General features: G+C 43.4%; 1 protein-coding gene across 2 annotated transcripts in view; it reads right to left on the bottom strand.

Moving 5' to 3' along the window:
* Nucleotides 1-15,135, bottom strand: part of LOC137316085 (extracellular sulfatase Sulf-1-like) — a 441,788-nt gene that overhangs the window by 347,690 nt on the left and 78,963 nt on the right. Inside the window, exon 1 of one of the 2 annotated variants that reach the window (XM_067980324.1) lies at nucleotides 3,439-3,535. The exons of the other annotated variant lie outside the window; for it this stretch is intronic. The gene's annotated coding sequence lies outside the window, so the exon portion shown is untranslated. Of the gene's footprint in view, nucleotides 1-3,438; nucleotides 3,536-15,135 lie in introns of those variants that run through there. 2 annotated transcript variants of the gene reach the window in all.

Here is a 15,135-nt window from a genome sequence, read left to right as displayed (position 1 = left end):
CAGCTAACTAGTTCCCAGCTGGCAGTGTTCAGTCAGGTGCATCACTAAAAGTTGTTTTGTTTGGCACAAAATAAATGGGAGTCACATGTGTTTACTCAAGGCAGGAAAGAAAGAGCTGGTGGTGCAAGTCTAGCAACCAAATTATCTCTGGGTGAGTGTAAGTGTATTATTTCTATAAAGTTATCTGCAGTCATCATTAGATGAACAGCCTAAGGCCAAACAACTCTCCACTCTCACTTCACAAGGCACTCATTTTTTGATTAATTTCAACGTAGAATCTTTAAAATAAAAATGTTGATCTCAGTCTATACATAAGTCAACTTCCTTTTTCTTGCTTATATTTAACATAACTTCCACTTTTATAATTGCTATCAGGAGTTGGTGACTTTCAGTCCTTTCACCATTTTTAATATAATGGATTAGTAAAACTGTTACAATGGAGAATGGAATATTTTCTGTTTTGCCGACCTAGTGTCAGATTCAAGAATTCTCAGGTCAGGCGCAGCATACTTAGAGGCATAGTGAAGCTCCCTTTACTCTGCCCGAAAATGAGGGCAGGCCCAACCTCAGAACAGCATCGGTCTGAAACTGTTCCACTTCTCACGCTAGCCATCCTGTGGCCTTTTGTGTGAGATTGCCAATTTACTGCCAATTAGTGGCAGTTTTATATCGTGGATCCTATGTCCATTTGAAACGGGATTGAGACTGCCTGAACTCATAAGGGCTTTTAATTACTTATTTTCCTGGCCCTTGCATCCAGGGAATGCTCAGTTCCTTCTCCAGAGCCATTAATAGCCGTAGCCCTACCACAAAAGTAGAATTCTCCCTTTCTCTGAATATACAACTACCCAATCTCACCTTCAATAAAAAGAGAAGCCTCACGGTCAAGCCAGCACCCTTCGACTATTCCTGCACCATCATTCTTCATATCCACTCTTGTTTTCCCAGTTCCTCCACCTACTGCTTGGCACCACTGGGCTGCGCTCTTACCAGCTCACTCCACCCAGATTCCTGCTTGGGATACAGTTGCCACTCCAGCCTGGTACAGCAGCATGAGTAGGATGACAGGGGAAACACATTGAAATAAATGAGAGGAACAGATTCATGCAAATTTTTTCTTCTGGCTGGCAAAATGGATTTGAAAACTTTTAAATCTAAAACTGTGACTGCTCAAAGAATCCATTGTTGAATTACTTCACTCGCATAATTTTGAAAGACAACACGATTAGTGCAACCTTGTTCCCATGCAAGAGGGCAATAAAAATGCTGGAGCAAAGACAGCTCAACAAGCAGATTGTAGCTGTAGATTTTCAATCATCTCACAAAAGATTACATCGTTTCCCTCCACCCACAAAACCGCCAAAATGTTATTCTTATTAAAAGTTTTAAAGTTAAATTGAGAAGTTGAGAAACTCACAACACACAATCAAGCTGTCTTTATGATCCGAGGGATGCCTGGACTTCCTCTTCCCTTTGGCTTATGCCCACAAGTGTGCCCATTGCATGCCAACAGTATTGAAATTAGACCTGAAAGGAAGTTTGGATGCTGAGGTCATGCTCCTGGCAGGACACACTTCTGGTATGCTGTGCCCAAATTGCTCTCAACAATGCCGGGAGAGGAAAACTGATCCTTATAAGTTCAAATATTTACTAGGCTTTAAGGTTATTAATAAGTACAGGCCAGCTACAGCTTACATCTGGAGGTCACAAAATAAATAAGTATGGAAACTACTAAATAAAATATAATAATTTACTTAAGAAGTTCCAGTAGTCACTTAGTATGTTCCCACAAACTACTTATAATAATGGGCCTGAATTTCCTCAGACTTTCTGCTGCTATGCCACCTTAACTTCGTAAACGGGGTTTCTGCCGCACTTCTGACAAAGTTACGGCAGCGCAGTGGCACAAAGTCCGAGGAAAGTACGGGGCAATGTGTCTACTTCAGCCTTGACTAAGTTGGTAGCACTTTCACCTCTGTGTATGAAGGTTGTGGGCTCAAGCCCTGCTCCACAGAGTTAAGGGCTGAGACGCCCACCTGAATCCGGCAGGAGCCTTATGCATTCATACAAATCGGGATCTTATGACGTGCATGGGGATCCTGATGCCATTTCAGTGGCTTACTAGGCGGAACGTCCACTCAGTGAAGCCTGGTGGGCAAGAAGAAAATTAATTAAAATTAAAATTATTTTTGTGGGGCCAGGTGGAGCAGGAGTGCTTCGCCCCTTCCTATCTCTGTCACCATCTCCAGCCCTACAATCCTCTGAGAGGTTTGCATCCTTCCAACTCTGGCCTCTCGTGCATCACGCAATCCCTTCGCCCCACCACTGGCGGCCGTCCCTTCAGCCGTCCAGGCCCCAAGCTCTGGAATTCCCTCCCTAAATCTCTTCACCTCCTTTAAGACCCTCTTTAAAGCCCACTTCTTTGACCAAGCTTTTAGTCACTGCTCCTAACATCTTCTTTGGCATGGTGTCGATTTTTGTCTGATTGCGCTTCTATGAAGCGCCTTGGAATGTTTAAAGGTGCTGTACAGATACATGCAGTTGTTGTTGCAGTGAGTTTGCAGGATTTCAAATTTTTATTCCAGATTTCTGGCATTTGAAATTTTTTCTTTTATCTCTGTAGGGAGACACCAGGCTGACAAAGTACCTGAAAACAATGACAATGTTTACTAATTGTTCAAAAAATTGTAATTAAGAAAACCAGAGAGCAATCTGGGGACCTAGAGTAAATTTTCATTCCATCCCTGCAAATGAACAAACAGGATCTGTTTCAGGCAGTTTAATTCTCAATCTGGTCTTTAGCTGTATTATTCTATCAGACATGTTACTGTATCCAGAGCTCAAAATATTCAGCTTCAAGCTAACACAAGGAAGTACTCATCTCGATAAAATATATCTTTAATGCAGATACTGCTTGATTAATGGTTCTTCTTTTACAAGAGCCCCATTTAAATGTAAAAGAAATCTGTTTGTCTCATTATTGATTTTGAGAGAAAAAAATTATACACATTAAATAAATTCAATTTTTAAAACAAATCTTAATGTTAATTCATTTTAATGTATATTCATAAGAAATTCATCCCGAAAAGCAAGTATCATAGAATAATTATATAATCAGGGGAATAGAGAAGTGTTCAGATTACAGAAAAAATATTGAATTAGAAAGGCACTAACTTATTTCCATGAAGTAAGAGCAACCAGTATTCAAAGAGTCAGACAAAGAACAAACTACTGCTAACAGCTTCTGAAAATAAATGAACCATTTTATGACATTTGCTGACAGTCCCAACATGATTCCACAGCACAGAGCCGAGCTGATAGGATCCTCTCTCTTACTGGAAGCAAACAGCTAACCAGCAGAATCCTCACTTTTATTCATGTTGCAGTTACAGTCCCAGAATGACAGAAACAACCCATAGAATAGAGTAACTCTCATACCTTTCAGCTGCTGCAGAGTATATCAAACACAATAAACTTTGTTATTCCAAAGAATACTTCAGATCCTGCCAAACATGGCTGTGCTGCTGCTCCTATGGCTATTCGACTTGCCTTGAAATACAGCTGTTTCTGCAAGCCTTAATCTTTTGTACTGCTCTTCTGATGCACAGCCACCCCTCCTTACTCAGGATGTGCTTGCATATGCATGAACGCAGAGTACAAGCAAGCCATCCTTTCCTTATCCTTTATCCCACTATTATGCGATGGTCCTTGGATTCAGATGCATTTTTTCTGAAGACCTTTAATTAGCACCCATTGTTCTCAGTCTACCCGGCTGTCCTCTGTCCTCACTTCAGGAATCTAAACTTTGTAACTGAATCAATCAACAAACTCTGCATGCCCTGTGTATTCAGTAATGAGGAGGGGACAGGAAGAGAGGCTAATATGCTGTTTGCTTACCTCCTAGTTAAGAGGAGCTTTTTCTCAATTACCAAAATGTCAGATTGAGTCTAATTTTTCTCACAGAATCTATCAGGCTATTTCTCCCCTCCCCCATCTTTGCAGGTGCAGCCACCAGTCCACACTGAGGGTTGAGGCTGGTGCATTATTCTGGGCACACTTCTTGAAGTTGTCACATTGTTATCAGACAACTGTTCCCTATCATACTATGAGAAAATTGACCTTTTTTATTTCTAAGTACTAAAGGAGCCTGTAGGCTGGTGCCCTAAAAAAGGTTTGCAGAGAAAGAAAGCAGAGTTGATGGAATTCAAAAAATGTGTTACATATTATTTCAACATACTATGCTAATAACAATTACAAATTTTGAAAAAATTACAATTTTGAAAGTATCGTAAAATCCCTCAAAATGTCTGAATAAACAGATGGCAATTAAAGAGTTTCTAGGATTTACATCCTTTAACTTGAGCCTTGTTTTCTACTAGTACAATAAAAGGCTTTTCTTATCAGCTCAGCACCTCTCAGCACCTGGTAATGAGAACGTTCTTTGTTCACCCTAATTCACTGAATTACACAGCGAGAGACAGTGAAAAGGTTTACTGTTTGCTGTGTAGACTTGCCTATTGACTGCCCTCAATTGACTGAAACTCCATCAGATAACACGCTAGCCTTGCCTCCTATATCACTGAATACCAAGCATAAGCACACACTGGAACAGTTCTAAGTAGCCTCTGGGCATCAATGCACATAAGACAGACTTTAGAGTGACTCTGCACTGTATTAAATTTTAATATCTGTTGATGACCTTCAGTAAGTCATAACAGATCAATGCAGGTCAAAGAAATCAGTTAAAACACGTAAGGAATATTAAACAAATCAGTATCAGTATTAATAGTGAATAAAGGCAGAAATTAAAGATACGCAATGCAAGAGACTAAACATTTTTTTTAGAGGACAAGATTGTTTTGTATTTCATTTTACTTTATTAAAACAATTAGCATAAAATGTTGTAGATTATTACACTTTAGGTATTTCACAGAATAATGAAGAAGATTAACTATGTTTTCTTTTCCTTTCTTGGCAGTGCTGGTTAATGCCCTGCAGTACATGACCCTAGTAGACATCCTTCATTCATGAGCCTAGTTGGTAAGTATTGGCAGACTATGCTACTATGGGATGCATCACAGCTGAGCCTGATCTTGTCCTTATCCCATCATCCATGCATGTACACTTTTCAACATGGGTCATATGACAGTTATAAACTGCTGAAACTTCACTCTTGTGGTTTGTGACATCATTTGAACCTCTTAGATCAGATTACTGCCTTGTAATTGTTACCAGGTATCTATTATTCTCCATTTAGTTTAATGAGTAAAATCTAAGTTCTATTCTATTATCTTACTTAAGTAATCTTTTAGGATAAGAAGATGTCTTGCTGATAGGTTGGAGAAATCACTTGACTTTTCCCACTGAGGGAGAAATAATGGCATATTATGGAAGCAGTCTTGCAGTTTTGCAAGACTTACATAATTTGGCAGTTATCCTTCAGCAAATTGTTTCTTATTTGGAAGATTAGCAGGGAAGCACCCAAGGCAGTGCATTTTCCTGAAAAACAGAATTTGTATTTTCCCACAGTCTTAACTGTGGGTTCACAATCAGATGCCCAGTAATGACTGAATCTGATATTGTCATGTATCCAAAATGCCATTGGCTATTACAATTTCAATACTTACTCTGGCCAGATGTCTTAATCTGAGTGACTGGGATTCTGTTAGATTTGTTAACTTGTATCGCTTTTAAATAAATAAAACTGTTTAGTGGCTAACTACGTCCATCTGTTAACAAAGATATTTTTTGTAAAAAGGAAAACCATTTGGGATTCCCTGCTCAAACCAAAGCAGAAGCAATGAAGTCAGCAGCATGGTGGTGTGTTGCATTAGTGCTCCAAACCATTGAGTCATGTACTGATAGAAATTGGGTTCATGTCCTCATTGGCACCTAAGGCCCATCTGATGCAATTTTCAAGTGGCCCTGTAAATGGGCGAGTGGCTCGGACATCTGCTTCCAGTGGGAGGCTGCTTAATTATGCAAATCGGGGGCCTACGCTATTTGTAATTGATTTGTGGTTGCAATTTTCAGGTACAAATGGGAAGAGTGTGCGCCGTGCATGCTCCACCCATTTAAAGCATGATGTGGAGATGCCGGTGATGGACTGGGCCATTGAACAGCCTAACCAAGTCCTTAAAAGGAACTGTGGTGGTTAAGAAAACACCCAAAAGTTATTTTGGAATAGGGCCTGAAATTTTGGGGTCCACGCTATGCTAGCAGTAGTGTGGCGGAACTTTGCTTCTGGCTGCATGCTCAAGAGGATGTTGGCCCCGTGTCATATCACCAGGACAGGTCTGGTTCATAGTTTCATTGTCAGAGTGGGTGAATGGCCTGTGCCTATAGAGGTGCCAGCAGTAGTTGGAGTGGCACAATACTACTCCAACATCAGGACATGAGGCACGGGAAGGGCCATGGAAAAAAAGGCTCTTTCTTCCATGATCCCTCTGGGATCAATTACTTTTGTATTTGGGCAGTCTTGGGGCCTCTCTAAGGCTCAGTAGATGGCCTAAGCCAGGAGATAGGTTCTGCTTGGCCTATCAGTTGGTGCACTGGATGGAATTCAGTAGGCACCACATGAATGTCCTCAGACATGTCCCCAATGCTTGCTGCAGATGTGGACTGTAGGGATAGAAGACTTACCAGCCCTCTACTCAACTGGAATCCACAAGTGGCACATGAATATGTTAATAGAATGACCAGAGGGACGAAGAGAGACCTAGAAAGAAGCATGGCTGCAGATGCAAACCTAACAATAAATAGTTCTTTCAGTACTACAACAGTAAGAGGACAGTCATAGAAGAGGTGAGAATTCTAAAAATGAAAACGGGCATGAAACTGAGGATGAGCACAAGATAGTAAACATCCTGAATGATTACTTTCTCCAAGTATTCATAAAGGAAGACATTAGTAACATGCCATCCCCAGAGATAACTCAGCAAAATTAATGACTTTAATATAAATAAGACGGATGTCCTAGATAGGCTAAAAAGACTAAAGCAAATTCATCACCAGGGATAGATGGTGTTTATCCCCGAGTGCTAAAGGAGGCCAGGGAGGAGATTTGCGAAGCATTGATAATCATTATGAGGGAGTCACTGGACATTGGGGAGATACCAGTAGATTATAAACATACTAACATGGGGCCCATATTCATAAAAGGGGAAAAAATAGATACAAGCAACTATAGGCCCATTAGTCTCATTTCAGTCCTATGTAAAGTGATGGAAACAATTATAACTTAGTAAATAGCAGTCAAAGTGGATTCAGAAAGGGAAGATCCTCCCTGACCAACCTCCTAACAAACATATGAAGCAGGTCAGGAAAACACCAGCTGGTTCATCAAGCTTGTCCCATCCTAATGGTGCAACCTATATGCAGCATCAACCCACCCGTTGCAATCACGCAATCTACTGGGAAAGGCCAAAAAGCAGAAAAAAACTTAAGGGAAAAAACTCTGAAAATTCCTCTCCGACCCCCCCAAAGGCAAACAAATAAGCTCCAGGAAACTGCAGTAACTAGTATTACTAATCCCAGTTACCCCACCTATCTTCTATAACTTGAGATGTCTTCCACTCACAGGGACTCACCTAGCTCCCGACTGAAGGCATGCAGCAAGTCCACACGAAGCACATATACAGGCAATCTAATCCAGAGGTCGATGACTCTCTGTGAAAAGAAGTATTTCCTGGCACCTAGCCTAACTGTCCCTTTGTAACTTGTACTAATGCCCTCTAGACATCCCCTGCCTATCTAGCTCAAATATCCTTCAATAATCCCTTCAATATTTTAAACACCTCAATCATATCCCCTAAATCTACGCTTTTCCAGAGTAGAAAGCCCCCATTCCCTAATAAGTATCCTGATATCTAAGGGCCCTTAAAATAGGTATCAATCAAGTGGCCTTTCTCTGGGCCTTTTCCAGGGTCATGAAATCCACTGCGATGTGAGGGAATCAAAACTGGGTACAGTATTCTAAATGCTGCCAAACCACAGCCTTGTACAAGGTAAGAATTGTACTTCGAGTTTTATATTTAATTGTCCTAGCTATACATTCTAATATTATATTTGTTTTTGCAACAGCTGGTCATAGGCCTTCAATGTTTCAAAAACGACAACCCCCAGGCCCTTCTCCCACCCAGCAGCCTTGAGCAGAAAGCCCTGCATGGTGTATACATGCCTGGAATTACCCCAGCACAAATGCATTATGCAGGACTTGTCTAGAGAGAAAGACGATTTACTACACATGGGCCAATTACCCCAATGTGTGTCGATCCATTTGCAGACTATTTATTTTAACTCCTGTCATCAGCAAACTTGTGGACTGTTCCCCTGATGCCTTCATCCAGATCATTATAAAGATGGTGAAGAGCAACAAACCTAACAGAGCCCTGCAGACTCCACTAGTGACCAGCCCCCACACAGAGCTTATACCATTAATAATTACTCTCCATCTGCCCAAATGCAACCAATTCCTGATTCAACCTAATATCTGCCCATTAATTCCACAAGATGCAACTTTACTTAGCAGTCTTCTGTGTTGCATTTTATCAAAGGCTCTTTGATAATCAAGGTTCATAATATCAATTGGTCTTGCATTATCCACTAGCTTCGTAACCTCCTCGTAAAATTCATTCAAGTTGGTGAGACACAACCTCCTTTTCCAGAAGCCAAGCTGGGATTTCCTAATAGCCTCTGCTCTATCTAGATGATTGTAAACAATTTTACAACACCAAGTTATAGTCCAGCAATTTTATTTTAAATTCACAAGCTTGTGAATTTAAAATAAAATTGCTGGACTATAACTTGGTGTTGTAAAATTGTTTACAATTGTCAACCCCAGTCCATCACCGGCATCTCCACATCCTATCTAGATGAGTCAACAAGGAGAGTCAACATGGTTTTATGAAGGGGAAATCATGTCTGACAAATTTATTAGAGTTCTTTGAGGAAGTAACGGGCAAGGTGGATAAAGGGGAACCAATGGATGCAGTATATTTGGATTTCCAAAAGGCATTCGATAAGGTGCCACATAAAAGATTACTGCACAAGATAAGAGCTCATGGTGTTGGGGTAATATACTGGCATGGATAGAGGATAGAGGATTGGCTAACTAACAGAAAACAAAGAGTCGGGATAAAAGGGTCATTTTCAAAATGGCAGTCAGTAACTAGTGGGGTGCTGCAGAGATCAGTGCTGGGGCCTCAACTATTTACAATATACATCAATGAGGGAACAGAGTGTCTTGTGGCCAAATTTGCTGATGATACAAAGATAGGTGGAAAAGCAAGTTGTGTGAGGACACAAAGGGCCCGATTTTAGCACCCGCTATCGGGTGCGTTCTCGGCGGGGGGCCTCGAAAATCGGGAAATCCAGGATCCCGACCGGATCCCGCCTCGATCCCGCCCACTTCCGGGTTCCCCGCTGACGCGCTGGCGTGCGCGCGCAGCCCCCGCTGGTGGGAATCCCGCAGGCAATTAAAGCCAGCGGGATGCCACTTGAGAGTATTTACTTAGCTATTTCAGGTCATTGACTGACCTGATTAAGGGACTGTGTGTGATTTTGGATCAACATGGGACTGTTTCCCACACTGGGGGAAACACTCCCAGATCGAATGGACGTGTTGCAGCTGTCAGCCTGTGGCAGCTGCAAAGGTCCATTTGACAGGTGGGGGGGGGGGGGGGGAGACCCTCGCCCATTGCAGGAGGCCACTCTGTCACTTGGGACAAAGTTTGGCCTCCACCACCCTTCTCCTGACGGTCAAAGTCACCAACCTGCACACTTACCCCGGGGTCCGGAGACATGTAACTAACTTGCGGACCCCCTCAGATGTACATCTTGCGGATGTGGGCCGTCGTAGCTACAGTTATGACCTCCTCGGAGGGCGAACAGCATCACCAGCCTCGCCATCGACGCCGTCCACCTCTGACACGTGGAGCTCCACAACAGAGTGCTGTGACACATCCACCTGTACAGCAGGAGGGAGGGCTACCGCAGAGAGAGATCCGTCGCAGAGGGCACTACCCTCGCCACAGGTTCCACAGGCCGAGGCTCAGCCTCCTGGACCTCTCTGAGCAGCAGTGCACACGGAGGCTCAGAGTCACTCGACATGAAGCCGTGGACATCTGCAGCCTCTTTCATGCCGAGCTGCTCCTGGCTGGCCCGTGCACCATTTTCCTACCTGTCGCTGTCAAAGTCACCACTGCCCTCCCGAACTTCTCCTCCGCAGCCATCCAGGGTGCAACCGGGGACATCGCCGATGTCTCTCAGTCGTCTGTGCAGAAGAGCCCTGCAAATACACCTACACCCACTCTGCAGTGACACAATGGGTGGCATCAGTGGTGGGTCCTCATAGTGATACCCAGGAGCGGGCATTATTTCACAAACCGGACAGGATTCGCGAAGACATGGCAGTAGTGGTGCCAATATAATGTGTGATGTGAGTTGTTCTGAAATTCAACAGAAGTAACAACCATGACAAACCCTCAAACACCCTTGTGCATCCCCTTCATGCTCACGACACGTTTGCCTTACGCTGCCTACTGCACATATGTGATGCATGCCCTGTGGCTGCAGCACAGGTGGTGGCAGGTTGAGTGAGGCTGGCCGTGAGAGAGATGCACGAGAGGGTGAGTATGGGATAGAGCCATGAGATTGTATGAGGATTGGGTTGCGTGGTAGTGGCGGGATGAGTACTGGCGAGGTGAGTAAGTGCAGGTAAGATGAGGATGAGGTTTGAGTGGGTATGAGGGGTGATGTGACAGAGTAGTGTTGGCAGTGCCGAAGGAGATGTGGGGTGGGGGCAGTGATGTGGCAGATGGAGTGTAGGGGAAAGACTACGTGTTCTCACTGTGGCTGACCTACTGAGGTCATTGGACCACCTCCTGCACTGTGTGCAGGTGGGCGATATGTTGGTGGCGCAGGTGATCCCCTCTGCCATCTCGATCCAGGCCTTCCTGGTGGCGGAGGCAGGCCGCTTCCTCCCGCCCGCCGGGTGGAAGATCTCTGTCCTGCCCCTCCACCTCACCCCATGTATTGATACCTGGGATGAGGCATCATTGAACTGGGAGCAGCCTTCCCCCTGGGCTGCTCCATGCAGTCATCTTTGCTATTTGTTGCAGCATCTGTCAGTGGAGGACTGCCCCTTTAAATAGAGCGCCTCCAGCTGACAGATCTTACTGCGCATGCGCAGCCCGCCCGACGCGCAGATCAGCAGCGGGGAACCCGGAGGAGAAGGTAAGTGGATCCAATTAGTGGTTTGCCTGCTACAATTGCGCGGGAAACCCACTAATTTCACCGGGCGCGTTACCCATGCGCCCGCTTGCCCACCCGCCGAGAACCCGCACCCCTGCTAAAATCGGGCCCAAAGTGTCTGCAAAGGGATATTGACAGGTTAAGTGAATGGGCAAAAATTTGGCAGATGGAATATAATGTGGGAAAATGTGAAGTCGTCCACTTTGGGAGTAAAAAATAAAAAAGCGAAATATTATTTGAATGGAGAAATACCACTAAATGTTGCGGTACAGAGGGATTTGGGTGTCCTCGTATATGAAACACAAAAAGTCAACATACACGTGCAGTAGGTAATCCGGAAGGCAAACGGAAGATTGGCCTTTATTTCTAGGGGGAGGGAATATAAAAGCAGGGAATTCATGCTACAACTGTACAAGGTGCTGGTGAGACCACACCTGGAGTACTGCGTACAGTTCTGGTGCCCTTATTTAAGGAAGGACATACTTGCATTGGAGGCAGTTCAGAGAAGGTTCACTCGGTTAATTCCGGGGTATGGAAGTGTTGTCTTATGAGGAAAGATTGAACAGGTTTGGTCTATACTCATTGGAGTTTAGAAGAATGAGAGGAGATCTTATTGAAACATACAAGATTCTGAGGGGACTCGATAGGGTAGATGCTGAGAGGATGTTACCCCTCATGGGGGAATCTAAAACTAGGGGGCATAGTCTCAGAATAAGAGGTCGCCCATTTAAGATGGAAAAGAGGAGGAATTTCATCTCCCAGAGGGTCGTGAATCTTTGGAATTCTTTATCCCAAAAAGCTGTGGAGGCTGAGTCATTGAATACATTCAAGGCTGAGTTAGACAAATTTTTGATCAGCAAGGGAGTCAAAGGATATGGGGAAAAGGGCGGGAAAGTGGAGTTGAGGTAAAAATAAGGTCAGCCATGATCTCATTAAATGGCGGAGCAGGCTTGAGGGGCCGAATGGCCTACTCCTGCTCCTATCTCTTATGTCTTATGGTCTTATCATCATACAGCGCATCTCTAATAATACCTTCAGTAACTTGGCTATAACTGAAATTAAATTATTGCCGAATAGTTCCCTGGTTCTGACATACTGCTCTTTTTAAACACTGGCTTCACAAGGGCCATTCTCCAGTCCACGGGAACAATCCCAGACCTCAGTAAGCTGTTAACTACATGAGTGAGTGGTTCATATAACATAGCCCCCATTTCTTTTGATCCAAGGCTGAACACAATTAGTGCCAGCAATCTATTGAGGAATATTTTCCACTTCTACATGTTCAATTTTAGCATCACCTCCATGTAACAGCACTGGTAACAGATCATTTTCAATGGTGAAGACTGATACAAAGTAAACGTTTAAAATCTTAGCCATATCCTGGGAATCTACTCAAATCTGCCCTGTACTGTCCTCAGTGGCTTTCTGACTCCGAACATAGATATAAAGGCCATGCTATCACTGCCACACCAATCTACCAACCTCTTTTCCTTTGATCTTCTGGCCAAGGAGGACTGGAGGACTGCTAACATTGTACCATTGTTTAAAAGGGAAGAAAGGGATAGACCGAGTAATTTCAGGCAGTCAGCCTAACCTCGGTGGTGGGCAAATTATTGGAAAAAATTCTGAGGGACAGTATTAATCGTCATTTAGAAAGGAATGGATTAATCAAGGACAGTCAGCATGGATTTGTTAAGGGAAGGTCGTGTCTGACTAACTTTATTGAATTTTTTGAGGAGGTAACAAGGAGGGTCAATGAGGATAGTGTGTTTGATGTAGTAGGATTTTATCAAGGCTTTTGACAAGGTCCCACATGGCAGACTGGTCAGGAAAGTAAATGCCCATGGAATCCAAGGGAAAGTGGCAAGTTGGATCCAAAATTAGATCATAGGCAGGAAACAATGGTCGATGAGTGTTTCTGTGACTAAAAGGCTGTTTCCAGTGAGGTTCCACAGGGCTCAGTACTAGCTCCCTTGTTTTTTGTGGTATACATTAATGATTTGGACTTAAACGTAGGGGGCATGATTAAGAAGTTTGCAGATGATACAAAAATTGGCCGAATGGTTGATAGTGAGGAGGAAAGCTGTAGACTGCAGGAAGATATCAATGGATTGGTCAGGTGGGCAGAAAAGTGGCAAATGGAATTCAATCCACAGAAGTGTAAGGTAATGCATTTGGGGAGGGCAAACAAGGCAAGGGAGTATGCAATAAATGGGAGGACACTGAGAGGTGTAGAGGAACAGAGGACCTTGGAGAGCATGTCCACAGATCTCTGAAGGTAGCAGAACAGGTAGATAAGGTGGTTAAAAAGGCATATAGGATACTTTCCTTTATTAGCCGAAGCATTGAATATAAGAGCAGGCAGGTTATGATGATACTGTATAAAACATTAGTTAGGCCACAGCTAGAGTACTGCGTACAGTTCTGGTCACCACATTACAGGAAAGATGTGATTGCAGTAGAGAGGGTACAGAGAAGATTTACGAGGATGTTGCCAGGACTGGAGAATTTTAGCTATGAGATTGGATATGGGTTGTTTTCTTTGGAACAGAGGAGGCTGAGAGGATATTTAATTGAGGTATACAAAATTATGAGGGGCCTAGATAGAGTGGATAGGAAGGACCTATTTCCCTTAGCAGAGAGGTCAGTGACCAGGAGGCATAGATTTAAAGTAATTGGTAAAAAGATTAGAGGGGAGTTGAGGAGAACTTTATTCACCCAGAGGGTGGTGGGGGTCTGGAACTCACTGCCTGAAAGGAAGATAGAGGCAGAAACCCTTCTCGCATTTAAAAAGTGCTTGGATGTGCACTTGAAGTGCCGTAACCTACAGGGCTACGGACCAAGAGCTAGAAAGTGGGATTTGTCTGGATGGCTCTTTTTTGGATGGCACAGACACAATGGGCTGAATGGCCTCCTTCTGTACCATAAATTTCTATGATTCAATCTGATAGCAGCTTTTGTTGCCTTCAACTGAATCTGATACCTACATGTATTTTCATGAGAGGTGTTTATTTTGTACCTGGTCAAATATTTTGTCTTTAGCTTAAGTTGTCTTTGGATATCCCCAGTTAGCCATTTTGGTTTTGACCCTCTTCTTTTGACCCTGGGGCCAAAAATGGCTTCTTTATGCATTTAAATGGTTTTAAAAGTACTCAATTTTTCATTCACGCTGCAAATATCCTCTCCTAGTTGGATCCCTCAGCCAACCTTACATCTGCCAGTTTTGTAAATTTAGTCTGGCAGTACCATTACATTTTCAGCAACATTAGCTGAGCTGATCAAGTTGAATCTAATGATATTTTGGTCACCGTTGTCCAGCTGTTCCCCCACATGGATGTCTGATACTGCACTGGGGTCACTGATAAAAATTAGGTCTAGTACATGATGTCCTAAGACATGTTGTCTCTAGATTTCCAGAGGATATTTGACAAAGTTCCACATGAAACACAACTGGTTAAGTCCAAAGCTGTGGGAATTGAGGGTAAATCCTGGATAAGAAATTGGCTGAAGGGTGGAAACAATAGGGAGCCAAAAATGGCACACTGTACAAAATGGGCAGGGATCCTATCAAATGGATATCCGGCTGATTTTCTAGCCCCTACTCTCCCATTCCACACAGTCCCCACTGATCATGTGGAACTCAAAAATTGCCCTACCAAGTTGGCTAATGTGAGAAATACAAAGAAATCACTGGTGCAGTAAAAGGTGCTCTTCTGAGGTTATAGCACATTACTATGCTGCAGAGTAGAGGGAGCTTTGCACTGCTGTGGGATGTGTTTATGTCTGATCTGCAGGTGCTCAATGCTAACATTGCATTCCTGAAATGGAGAAGCACTCCATTCCCCGGTACTGACATCCTTTACCACGATGAGTGCAAAAATT

Source organism: Heptranchias perlo, chromosome 3 (assembly GCF_035084215.1).
Source record: "Heptranchias perlo isolate sHepPer1 chromosome 3, sHepPer1.hap1, whole genome shotgun sequence".
In the NCBI taxonomy this organism is placed as follows: Eukaryota; Metazoa; Chordata; class Chondrichthyes; order Hexanchiformes; family Hexanchidae; genus Heptranchias; species Heptranchias perlo.
This window is presented reverse-complemented; position numbering and strand designations above follow the sequence as displayed.